Raw genomic sequence first — 13688 nt, 5'->3', positions numbered from 1 at the left:
TTTTAGGGCTGTTCGTGGGATGGTCCCTGCAGGAGCACCTCTCACCTTCCAAAATTTGCAAATTAGCTAGCTATGTTTTGTGACTGGTCTTCAGGATTTAAGCACAGGATTCCTTTGCCGGCTGGGGTGGTGATGGCCCAGTGAGAAGCATCCATATAATTCTTTTCCCACTGGTGTTGTAGTGGAACCAGGATTTCCAGGGTCAAAGCACCAGGGCTTTCGGATTAGCAGAGATGATATCATCCATCTAACCCCTGTTCAGGTTTTCCTGTTGCATTTCAGCTTGGTGGAGTTCACAGTTGCTGGGAGTAGCTATGGCTTCTCCTAGCAAAAAAAATGTATCATTGGAATGCAAAAAGTATCCCTGTTGTATTTGGAGGAGAATTTTTTAACGGGGCATTTAAAACCCATCAGCCTTATACTCCAGATGACCCTCGAGTTAGTACAAACATACCTACTGGTGAAATCATTTCCCAGCCCTGATCTTTATGATTGGCTTTACCGAACTACGGACAGTTTGTTGTACTGTATGTTTATTAGTTTCATAGGAACATCTGGAGAGCCTAGTAGTTTAGTTATCTGGGTGCAGAGCCAGAGGTTGGGAGTTCAATTCCCCACTGGGCCTCCTTGACAGGGGCTGGACTCCATGATCCATGGGGTCCCTAATCAAATGTGATTATTATTATGTTGCACTGGTGGAACATTGTGAACCACTTTGTTATGTTTTGTGATGAAAGCTAGCCAAAATACTACTTTAAAAAGAAGAAAGAAACAATGGGGGGGGGAGGAGGAGAGGAGAGACCTACTCCTGCTAGAAATGCAAATGGTTGGAAATTGGTTTGTTGGTATGGATTGAGGCAGCTTCCGAAGGTGGTGGTTTTGGTTTTTATTTATTTATTTCTTTTTGGACTGTCTGGAGGGGGTTGACTATGGGAACTCTCATGATGAGTGCCTGCAGTTTGAAACTTACTAAAGGCCATCAGGTGATTTTCCATTCCAAAGGTAAAGAGAGAGTGCCCTTACTTTGAAGAACAATCTGGGAGAACTTTGGAAAGCACACTTCATTTTTCTCCATGATTATGAGGTAAGAATATCATAAATGTTCAGCATGGTTAACTTCAACTCTCAAAATCAGGTAAAGGGAACAAAAAAGAAAGGGAGAAACTTCTGCCATCTTAAATCAGCTTCTCACAGTTTCAGACTTTCCATTTGGACTTGACTGTTTTGATAATTTGCCATGCCACTAGTGCAGGGAGAAGTATTTATCTTGCAATTCCCTTTATTAACTCATTGTGTTTATGTATTTAAATATTCTCTACAGATGCGACATATGGCAAATCCTGGCAGGCTTATCCTTAGTTGCTTCTAAGATCCAGATGCTAATATCATTTCATAACTTGGCTTCCACTGCTCAGATCTGTACCCAAAAAGACTCTGTTTTGAATTACCATTATATTTGATATTAATGTTAAGCATACTCACAGCTGTCCCAGATTGCTGTTTCCACCCTCCACGGGATTCAGCTCTCAGACAGTGGACATAACACTCTTCTGGGCTTGCCTCTCTAACATGTTCAGCTTCAGCCAGAATTTGAAAGTATTGTCTACAACAGGGCCTGACTCAACTTTTCATGCAGATGCTGGTAACTAAATCTCTGCAGCTCATTTATTTATTTATGTATGGATGTATTTAGAGAAGAAATTATTAGGAAGGGGGCAATTTAGAACAGATAAGTATTCATGTCAGAGTCAGGGCTGGCCCTTCCATTAGGTAGAGTGAGGCAACTGCCTTGGACTACATTTTCTGAACACCAGCAACAGCCAACCTCTCGATGTTCCTCCCAAGATTCCTGGCCATTCCCCTTTAGGGGAAGAGAGCACCATCTTGTCTGTATGACAGGCTGGAAAATGTCTTGGGGCCAGCTTCAGGGCCCCTTGGCAATTTAGCCTCTGGTGATGGATCTCTCCTACTTCAGTGGACATAGGATGAGGAGACAAAGCACTCTGAATCAGCAGCAGGGACTGGGTGACACTATTTTAACTTCCCCTCAAGTTGAGTGATATTTCATTCTCCTGCTGAGGGAAATTAAAATGCCATGGCCAGCAGATAAGGAGACTCAAGAAGGCTTACTGTAATTAAAATACAAGTAAGGTTAAAAACATAATTAATTGTTCAGTTTTAAAAGCAACTAAACATAAAATAGTATAAAACTGATAATCTAAGGCAAACCTTTAAAAACTAATTTAAAAATACAGTATTCAAGATTTCAGGGACAATCCAGCTATCATGCCCGATGTAGTTAAAATGCCTGTTTGAAAAGGAAAAAAGGAAAAGAAAAACAACAGGCAACCCCAGAATTTCTTGTGTTTAGCAGTATGATTTAGGAATGGTAGCGAGGGGAGAGTCCTCTTATTGCTGCTATTGTGGACTTATTCAAAGTCAGAAATCCTTGTCTACTCATTGTTAGTTACCTGGAGATCTACCAGTGGATCTAATTCCACCTTCTGTCCACCTATGTTCTAAAGCATGGTGCTCCAGTGAAGGGTAATTTAGTCTGGAGAAATAGTGGAGTAGAGAAAGGGTTAAGAGACCTTAAGACTCAGCTCTAAACTGCCCCCTTAAGAGAGTGTCTTTTCTCTAAAATAACATAGCTATTGGGGATTCACAACATCCATTTGCTTGTAATGTTTAGTTAGGTCTGCAAGTGTGTGGAGTAATTGTGGGGTGCACTATTCCCTTTTGCTTTGAAAAAGAAAGGAATATGTGTTTTTTTATACGTTTTGACACTGTCAGGTTTTGTAACAACAGTTCCCTCAAGTATGGTGGAACTAAGCATTTTGAAAAATGAAAGCTGATAAAATGGTTGTTGTGGGTTTTTCGGGCTCTTTGGCCATTTTCTGAAGGTTGTTCTTCCTAACGTTTCACCAGTCTCTGTGGCCGGCATCTTCAGAGGACAGCAAACTGCTGATAAAATTTTCCTTCCTTCCTTTTAAATCAGATCCTCAGACGTCACAAAAAATTGGGGGTTCATCCCAGTACAAAGTAGTATGTGAATTGTCAGGGAGGGCACAGTCTACCCCAGTACCATAAATGCATGAACATCCAAGAGAAACACTTTTCCTGGGAGTAACAGCACAGTCCTGTGGATAACTTCTCAGACATATGTCCCTCATTGTTCAATGGGGCTTACTTTCTTATATACTGTATGTGCCTTCTAAGAGCACATACTATTGGGTTCAGTGTGTTTTATTCCTGGAATATGTGTGTTTTGAAATGGAGTCTAGGTTTTCTAACTTAGTAGTAATTTAGAAATCTACAAGGTGGGCATTATTCATTTCAGAATAGAGGTCTATTAAAATAATATTTGTAGCTTTAGATGTGATTTGTGGTCACTTAAAAACCCCCAAGAATAGTCTTTTTAGTTAAAACGTTATGATTTTTATAAGGATAAACACCAAAGAGGCACTTTTATTGTGATCCCCCCCCAGCTCTTGACAAATTAATACTGTTTGCCAAAAAACTTGAATGTATTAAGGACTTTACAATTTTGGAAAGCCCAGAAGATTTTAGAATCTACTTTTATGTGAGGGTTTTTGCTACCAAGATCATAGTAAACAAAGCCCATTTAGCAGAGAGATGTCATTCTAGATCCTTTTACAACTCTGTTGTTTTCCTTTTCTTACAGAGCAGGACTTCTTGAGCTAAGCCGAGGGGGAGAATGACTTTAGTAGTTAGAGCAAGCTAAAAAGGAGTGATTGATTTGCATTCCATTTGATGGCAGAATACTGGTATTTTATCTGCAGGGAAGAGTAAACATGATGATGAGGGATTTCCTTAAGCTGTCATCTGCTATTTGGCTGGCGACCAGTTCTCTCCAAATCTCACTGCAAGAAGTGAACTTATGCTGTAAGGGCTGAGTGAGCACAACTAGGAAGACAGCAACCTTCTACGTTCCTACCCCTGATATTTGGGCTGCATGTAAACCAGTCTATATATCTTGTAAATGTAAAGACATCCCTCAAAGGATGCCAGTGGCAGATTCTGTCTGAATAAAGATTTTTGTCCTCCTCTCACTCGGTTTGGTAGATTGTGCATCACTTGATTAAGGTTACAGATGGTGAGGTCTCAACCAAAAAACAGTGAGCGAAAGGCTAGGGGTGAGTTAATTTAAAATGGGCAGATATTTTAAGGGTCACACCGGTGACATTCCAAAATGTGGCTGAAGGTAATATCATCATTTGCTTCCTGTTCTTAATAGGAACATCCCAAGTTCCCACACTGCTTGAAGCAAGAAGCAAAGTCACACACTTCCTCACTAGTCCTGGAGGTGGAAACTGCTCCCTGGTTAGAGAAAAATAGAGCATGCATGCACACATGTGCACGCATGCGCACATGTGTGCACACATGAGTGTGCGTACACACACACACAACACACACAGAGACACACACATGCCAAGAGGAGGCATATAAACTGAGAAAACCTCCTGTCAGACAAAAAATAGCCACTGCCACTGCTGTCAAGCGTATATTTCCAAAGAAGTGTAGGATACAGTGGTACCTACTGCTGACCACCTCCTACCTTTCCCAGAAGAGGAAAGAGAAAAGCAGGTTATTGTGGGCCCCTCTGCCCACACTCACACAGATGTACAAGAAGAAGAGGTGGTTCTCCCCCTTCCCATTGAAAGGGAGAAGGCTGTGGTACAGTCACACAAAGCAGAAGGCAGTAGAGCAGAAGATGAACAGAGGCAATTGTAGGCCTGGCTACTCTTAGGACAGGAGTCTTTTGGGGAGAAAAGAGGGACACCTTTGTCACCCTCAGCACTCTCCACCCAAATCCATGGTGCCCAACAAGATGGAAAAGAATTGTTTTGCAACAATATTAGACACATCATAATGAATTTTAGGACTAACGGTGCAAACCTGTGCATATCTCCTCAAAGGTAAGTTCTGTTGAGTTCAATGGAATTTACCCCTATGAAAGTGGGTGTAGGATTCCAGTTTCAGACAGAACAGTAACAAAGGTTTCTCCCGGTGCTTTCATGTTCTGAAAACATTTGGGTGCTGCTAGGCAACGCAAACCAGCATTTAATGTTTCCGAAAACTAAAACAAAATGAAATGAAATGGAAGACATATGAATATGCACTGGGGAGAGAAATATCTGTTTTGTAACATACATTCTTCTTGCACATACCTGCTGTGAAGTCATGTACACAAGATAAAAACTGGGTATCTAGAAAGGTAGAGTGAGGAAAAAGAATTTTGGATTGATGAATATTTTATCAAATATTTTATCAATCCAGCCTCCTAAATTTAGTAGATACTAATTGGATGACATCTTCTTCTCTAAGTTTAGGAAATGAATTCGGTAAAGTATTCATCAGTCTGAAACTTTCTCATGGTTTGTACTGTCTTAAGTACCGTAGATAAGCAAATATCTATAAGTAGCTTTAGCTATCTGAATAGCTCAGTCGTTCAGGGAGAGCCAGAGGTAGGGAGTTCAGCTTCCCCACTGTGTCTCCTGCAAGTACAGCCAGCCTCGGTGGCCTTGGGCAAGCTGCACAGTCCCAGGGCACCACCAGAAGAAGGAAATAGTAAACCACTTCTGAGTATTCTCTAGCTGGAAAACCCTGGAAAGGGTCTTTATAAGTCATAATTGACTCCATGGCACATTATCATTTTTATCATTATTATAAGCGGTTTTGCTCTACAAAACAGGAGAAGTGGGGGCAGTTCCAGGGACAGTGAAACCTTCCACGTGTTCTTGGCTTCTTAACTCCCATCACTCCTCACTGTTAGCCATGCTCAGTCCAGCAGTTCCTGGAGGGCCACCAGCTGCCCCCCCCTCTGCTGTTTGTAAACCATTTTGAATGTGCTTAAATGCTCTGTAAGTGACTTTGCCCAGTCTGACTTCCTGGTGACAGCCAACAATCTGCATAGCATAAGAGATTAGAGAGAAATTAAACACTTTTCTGATTATTTGCATTGATGATGAGGGCAGTGGTGGTAGTGATTATCATAACGATAATGATGATAGAAGTGGTGCCTTAATTCGGAAGAGAGGCAGTTCAATTCATGCTGATGAATTGCTTGTCTCAACCCCCCCGCCCCCCCAAAATGCCAATAAGAAAGAAGTCAGTAAATTATTCTAATGCAATTGTTTTACCAGCTATAACTTATACCCATATTGCTATTGTGCTTTTTTTTTTTGAGAGAGAGGATTTGGTACAGGTAACTACCAAATTTAAAAGCAACCCTGCGTGCTTTTTTTTTTACTGCAGCTTCTAGTTTCCAGCTCAACAGGACGCTATCAGCCTTCCCTGCTGGTGTTTGCTTATGTAGATGCTTAGATGCAATCAAGCCTGTTTAAAAGGAAACAGTCCCCAGTTCCCCAGGTTCCAAGCAAAGCTCAAATTAAGTCCATCATCAACACGCTTCCTTCTCAGCATCTGAACCTGAAGCAGAGCTGCTAACCTAACCGACAGACACTTGGCACTATCTAGCTTTCAAGTTTGTTCTATTTGGATTCAAAATTTTCCTTGACCCCTAAAAGTGACCGTTAAATGTTAAAAGTATTTTCTTTACTTCCTAAGGAAAACACAGTGGGCTTTATTTAGTTATTCAGAACTTGTCAGCCATTCATCTGTCACTCCTACCATTTCCAGAGATGGTATCTGTGGCATTGTCTATTTGTGGAGAAGGCCATAAGCCCTGTGGAGGGCAAAATAATTCTTCTTCCATTATTATTTTTTTCCTGAAATTGGAAAGCAAGGGCATCCATTCATGTTTCCAATCCAAAGAAGCTTTGTCTTGCCAAATTGACAGTTCATATTTGTAAACTTTAAAGCAACGAGCTAATCCATCTCTCGCAGATCTTTAATTGTATGTTTTGGCAGTTCAGTACGTGGATTCAACAAGTCATATAAAAACCTATTGTTTTTAAATAAGAAGGCTGTGTTCAATCATGCTATACACTTAAGTGTGGTTGTGTGTATGTATACATGTGTGGTTCTCACCACCTAAAGCAGTCAATTGTGGCACTTCCAGTTAGTGGTATATTTTTAACACAATGATTTATAACAACAATAACAACACTCATATAGGGATGGGCATGACAAAATCCTTTGTATTTTATTCATTCTGGATTATTTGTATTTTTGCATACCATTTCTGTAGTTACTGCATTCCAGTCCTTTCATTTTACATGAAAGGGAAGAGCCTTTTTTGGGCCGTTCAGTTCTTGTTTTCTGACACTTGAAAATGCCACAAGAACAGAGACAAGGCAATAGAGAACCAACACTCAATAGGAGACAACCGTAACTCATGAAGACAAGGTCTCATGAGACCTACCCAGATCATACTAGCACATTCAAAACAACAGTATGAGTCCAGTGCCACCCACCCAGCACAAGAGAGACACAAAAGAAAAAAAGAGTCCAGGAAGTAGCAAGCCAGGTTAGCAGTGGCTGCCTGCTACATAGAGCAACCAACAATACAACACCAAGACTAACGAGAGAAATACCCTAAACTATGCCCAGTTGACCACAGTAGCCACCCACTGTGATAGACAATCACAAATTTTATACCCTTGCCTCCATGTGAAGCAAACAAAATAGTCACCCACCCTCATCAAAATATACACCTTCAACAGAATAAATACACAATAAATCAATCAACTAACCAATCTGAAAAATCAGACATGTAGGGAAAGCACCCCTCCACACCCACAAAAACGCAAATTAAAGTGTGATGCTTATATACTGCCCCATAGAGGTTAAAGCACTCTCTTGGTGGTTTACAAGTTAATTATGCAGGCTACACATTGCCCCACCCCCCAGCAAGCTGGGTTCACAATTTACCTACCTTGGAACGACGGAAAGTTGAGTGAACCTTGAGTCGGCTACCTGGGATTGAACCCCACGTTGTGAGCAAAGTTTGGGCTGCACTACAGCAGTTTAACCACTGCACACTGGTTAATCAGGGGAAACAATAACAACTTCCCCAGCCCTCTTTCCAAAACCAAGAAAAGTAAGCCAGAAGGGCACCTTCCAACAGCATTCAAAGCCGCTCCCTTCAAACAAAAGAAGTTGCTGTCCACATTAGTACTTCATGCCTTCCTTGCTCTTCTCCTGAGTCCAGCAGGCAGGATTATACAAGCCAGGCCCAGGCAGAGGTAAAGATAATCCAAGGAAAGAATGGACCAAAAATAATCTGAAGGAAGCGTGCTAACACAGGCAAAAAAAGTCAAAAGAAATTAGGAAGGGGGATCCCCAAACAAATCAAGAAAAAAGGGCAAGAAAGGGAAAGGATTCAAGATGGAGAAGCAGTCAGTCAGCAAAAGCAATCCAAGATGGAAGCACCAGGAGCTCAGAACACAGTAATCCCACGCGGAATGGCTGGAATAAAGAGCACTATTCAGTCCTCACTGTGTTCCAGGATCCTCTACAGGTCCCCCACTGCAGGTGAGCATTCTGACAACAGCAGCTCTTGTGATGCTACTGGATGAAAAAATTATAAGGCAATGTAACATACAAGGCACACCAAAAAGTTCAATGAAAGAGAGAACAAAAAACACAAAATTATTGTGCGCCTCTCCTTTGTAAACACAGATTATTCATGTTTTTTTCCAGCAATCACCAAAAGAACACAAATTACATAAAAGAGAATCTCTCTGGGGTTTTTATGGGCCTTTAATTAAAACATTAAAGGTCCATCTCTAAATTCACATCAGGGATGGATCTGATTTTGGCTTGTATTAAACAGTGGTGGCCATCAATTTTTTCTTTTTTCATCTTCCCTTTAAAAACACAACTTGACAAAATATAGTTCTACATCATCCTTGGCTGGATAGGTTGATGGTTTAGGAATCTGGCTGTGGAACCACACATTGGTTCAATTCCCCACTGTGCCACCCGGAACAGCCAGACTGGGTGGCCTTGGGCAAGCTGTACACTCCAAGGATGCCCCCAGAAGAAGGGAATGGGAACCCACTTTTGGGTATTTTCTACCTAGAAAACCCTGAAAAGGGTTGCCATAAGTCAGAATTGACTTGATGGTACACAGTTATTATTATTAGTTCTACATCATAACCCTACTTCTTTTCCTTGTCCATGTCTTTTCCTCCCCACCCCACCCTGTTCCAATAACCCTTTTTCCATTGGCTGTCATCAGATGGAGCCCTAAGCCATGAATATGTCTTACCTTCTAGTGAGGTCAAAAGAATGGTTTAACAAAATTCCACTTCCAAAATTCCATTTTAGATTCACCATGATTTAGCACATTTTCTCCATTTTAAAAATACATTTCTAATAGTACAACGAAAATACAAAAGATAAAAATCTTACTAGATACATAAATAACAACACAAACCACGCGATCATTTCTAGGAATGTACTGTATTTCTAGGAATTCTAATACAGGCCATATTAATTTGCCAGTCTAAGATATAATATTCGCCATACATCTCATTTGATTAGCTATTTACTTTACTTTATTTGGATTTATACCCCGCCCCTCTAGACAAGGTCTATATAATATAATATAACCTTAATTTTGGATTAATCCTCCTGATTGTTGTTATCCATACTATTTCTTTTTATTAATGCTTGCTTTTTGAATCACTATTACAAAATTATTTATCACATTTTGCTACTCTTTCAACTCTTCTGTTATCTTAATCTGTAACATCATAAAGAAAAAATTAATGTTAAGTACCGTATTTTTTCCCATGTATACGACTATACTTTTGTCTAAAATCTTTAGACTAAAAATTGAGGGTCGTTTTATACACGGAAGTAAACTGAGGAGAGAACAAACACAAGTGGAGGGGAAAGCAGGGATCAAAGCAATCCTGCAGTGCTTTGATCCCTCTCCCCTACACTTGCTAAGCCCCACTTAGATTTCTTAATTTTGGGTTAGAAAAGTGGGGGCTGTCTTATACATGGGGGTGTCTTATACATGGAAAAAAGGTAATATCTTCATTTTACACAGTGCTATTTGACCAAAGAGAGTAGCTGACTGAATAGCTCAGTGAATTATCTGGCTGTGGGGATACACAAGTGGCTGCAACTTTGCAGCTGTTTTCCATGGAGCCATGGAAGTTGGTGAGACATAGAAGTTAAAGGGAGGATTCATCATGCCAAACTACAGACATTTGGTTAGGTTGGCTTCTGCCCTCCTCTTTTGTCTTTTTCTCTTTCTCTCTAAAGACACTATTGTTCACTGCTCCATGCAGGAAGGTAGGTCATGTTGAGGGAGCTTTTATCTTTATATACCAGAGACATCACCTTGCGGACAAAAGTCCGCATAGTCAAAGCAATGGTTTTTCCAATAACAATGTATGGAAGCGAGAGCTGGACCATAAAGAAGGCTGACCGCGAAAGAATTGATGCTTTTGAATTGTGGTGCTGGAGGAGGCTCTTGAGAGTCCCCTGGACTGCAAGGAGAACAAACCTATCCATTTTGAAGGAAATCAGCCCTGAGTGCCCACTGGAAGGACAGATCCTGAAGCTGAGGCTCCAATACTTTGGCCATCTCATGAGAAGAGAAGACTCCCTGGAAAAGACCCTGAGATTGGGAAAGAGTGAAGGCAAGAGGAGAAGGGGATGACAAAGGATGAAATGGTTGGACAGTGTCACGGAAGCGACCAACATGAATTTGACCCAACTTCAGGAGGCAGTGGAAGACAGGAGGGCCTGGCGTGCTCTGGTCCATGGGGTCATGAAGAGTTGGACACGAATTAGCAACTAAACAACAAGGTAAATGCTGCAACTGTGGGGAGCATCTGCTAGCCAGTGCCCTGAGTCACAAAGAGAACCTGGCCAAGCACTCATTTTTGTTAGGACAAACCCAATGAGATTCTGTGATCTAGAGTTCTAACGTTGGACTTCTTTTACTAAGAGCTGTCCTTATGAAAAAGAAACAATGTGATCATAGTGGAGACAGTATGAGGTAGTTATGCAATCTTGTCTTCTTTTTAGGAATATCTCCTTGTGGGGTGGAGTATGTCTTCCTTTTAAAATGCACAACTGATGGATCTCATGGGGAGAAAACAAAATAAGAAATACATGCCTGTAGAGATGAAGTACTGTAGTTGAGTATTTGACCTATGTCTTGTTTGAATGTAGCCTGCACAGGGGTGATTGTAACAGAGTTCTCTGTCCTGTTATGAGGATTCACACGGTATTTGGAGTATTAGTAAACCAAACAGTCACAGAGTCTGTAGCTCAGCTTTTATTTTCTGTTACAAGATCTTATAAAAAGGCATTATAAATCTAAAAGACTACTTTTTAAAAAGATGTCCATGTTTTAATACTTATTTGTTATCTTGTTCCTATCGCTGTATTGTTTTAACTCAGGTCTGTGTCTGCATAATAAAGAATGAAGGAAATATATGGAGGGTTTTCTAGAACAGTGGTTCCCAACCTTGGGTTCCCAGGTGTTCTTGGACTGCAATTCCCAGAAGCCTTCACCACTTGCTGTGCTGGCCAAGATTTCTGGGAGTTGCAGTCCAAGAACATCTGGGGAGCCAAGTTTGAGAACCACCGTTCTAGAAAAGGAGAGGTAACATAACAGTGAGACACAATGGCCAAGGTTAAATTCAGAGACAGATGTTACATCTAATGTAACAACCTATCCAAACAAAGCTCACACAAAAAACACATTCAGCACACGTATCATATACCCTAAGGGTGCAATCAGACTGGGATTTATCCTGCCTTGTGGTCCATGTGACGGTTACCTCACATCGCTCCTGTCACTCACAGGCTGGTTCTTATTTGCATGAGCCTATGAGAGGCGTGAAGGCGTGGAGTCAGCGGAGATAAGCAGAAAGAGAAGCAGAGAGAGAGAGAGAGATAGTCAGTGAGACAGTGAGAAGAAACAATAATAGAGATAAGCTGGTCAAGATAAATAGAGCAGGTGGTGAAGGTGGCAAGATATATGATATTTGAATGAATTGATTATATGCATTGAATAAATAACATCTGTGATTCTGATTAAAGTTAATACAATTCAATAAATAAGTTCTGTTGGCAGCAACCTGTCAAGTGTCTGACTGAAGTTCATTATTGATTGTGGATAAAGGAAATCCACTGGTGGCAGTGAGAAAAAAGGGGAACGTCCCAAGTGTTATCTGCTGGTGAGAAGACTAACGTGAACCCTTTGTTTGGGGAAACAAGTAGGGGTTATGTGGTAAACGTCACAGTCCAACTTGGAGATGGGCAGATTTGCTCCTTTTTCTAGCAACCACATGACGTACAGTCAGTTGCAAACCAGCCTGTCACTTGTTTTTGCCTGCCCACATCTTTCTGGATCCCTGTCAAGGGCTTCCTTTTTTTCTGGTGCAGGTAGGATCACTCTGTTTTGGTTTGGTTCCGGCATGTGTGATTCCCAGAACTGAACCAAAGCAGCTCTCTTATCTACAGTACTTCACTAGGAAGAGTGGGGAGGATCAACGCTTTCAATCCACACTGCTGAATCAAACCATTTATCAATAAATCGAAAGCTTCCTTCTGTCCTCACCCCCATGGGGGAAACAGAACAGAATAAGAAGGGTTTTTTTTTAAAAAGCCCTTTAATCCAGCACTGAGTTACTTTGCAGAGCTATGTGCAAACATAGCATAGAAAACAATGAGCATCTAGGAAACACATGCTGGTTTCCTCTTAATGTTCCCAGTTTTTCCTTTTCTCTGTTGCCATTCATCTTGCATCTGATGAAATAGTCTATAATCCAAAAATAAAAAATAAAAAAATAAAAAAAAGGCTGGCCGTAATATGTTAGTCATTAAGTTGCCGTTCTCTCTCTCTCTTTCACAACAGACTAGGATAGCCACCCCTTTGGATATGGACATCTAAAAAATCATTGCCACAATCAGTCAACTTTATAATCTCCTGCACATTTGTCTGGAACAAAACATCTGGCAGCTGGGCACCAGTAGCAGCTGGGCACAAAGAGAACTGGTATTCAGTTGCTGGGCCAAGCCTACCAAAATGCAGATCGCCAATGACGTCCTGCTGGCAAAACGGCTTTTTGTGTTCCCAAAGAGAAAAGCAAGTTGTGTTGAACGGTTAATGACCATTGCTTGCATCAACTAGCATCAGCTTCCCTCACAGGACCTTGATGGAAAATTTAACAGCTCAGTTAAGAGGTATTGCACCAATGCTTGGCAATGCTCAGGCCATGCAACATTGCCTCTGGATCTGGATCAGGCTTTTACAGCTGAGAAAAACCCTGATTCTGGCCCATGCTGGATTTTAGGGATGAAATATGGAAGGAGACTACTGAGACTTAGTCTATTTCCCTTGGGTCATTTTTGTTACTTTAGAATCTACATAAAAACTTATGGCAGATAAAGTGCTATTTAAAATCTTTGCAGTTGATTCATCCCATGTCAAATGGAAAAGCTTCTACATACTATTGTCCATTTCTAGTTCTTTCTGAGATTTTTTAAATAGCCCACAGAGACTCACTCCACCTATCAGAGATTCTCTAACAATATATCTTTCCCTTCTCATCTACCCGAAGTCTCCAAAATTAGGGGTCATGTACTCTCTCGTGGTTCTCTCTCTCTCTCCCTCCAAATCCTGATTAAAATCATATCGTTTTTATTGATCACACCATTTTAGATCTGTTTTCTTTTTCTTTTTTGGTCTTTTTTGGACCCTGGTTGCAGTTGACTATCATATCGTG

At 40.9% G+C, this 13688-nt stretch overlaps 1 long non-coding RNA gene across 1 annotated transcript in view; it reads right to left on the bottom strand.

Moving 5' to 3' along the window:
- The window catches only part of LOC140708057 (uncharacterized), an 83371-nt gene extending 74075 nt beyond the window's left edge, over window positions 1–9296 (bottom strand). The window contains exon 1 of the long non-coding RNA XR_013542018.1: window positions 9200–9296. This is a non-coding gene — a long non-coding RNA (uncharacterized LOC140708057). The remainder of the gene's footprint in view (window positions 1–9199) is intronic.
- Between the last annotated feature and the right edge of the window lie 4392 nt (window positions 9297–13688).

Source organism: Pogona vitticeps, chromosome 1 (assembly GCF_051106095.1).
Source record: "Pogona vitticeps strain Pit_001003342236 chromosome 1, PviZW2.1, whole genome shotgun sequence".
Taxonomy (NCBI): Eukaryota; Metazoa; Chordata; class Lepidosauria; order Squamata; family Agamidae; genus Pogona; species Pogona vitticeps.
The sequence above is the reverse complement of the archived record's forward strand: the minus strand, read 5'-3'. Positions and strand labels throughout refer to the sequence as shown.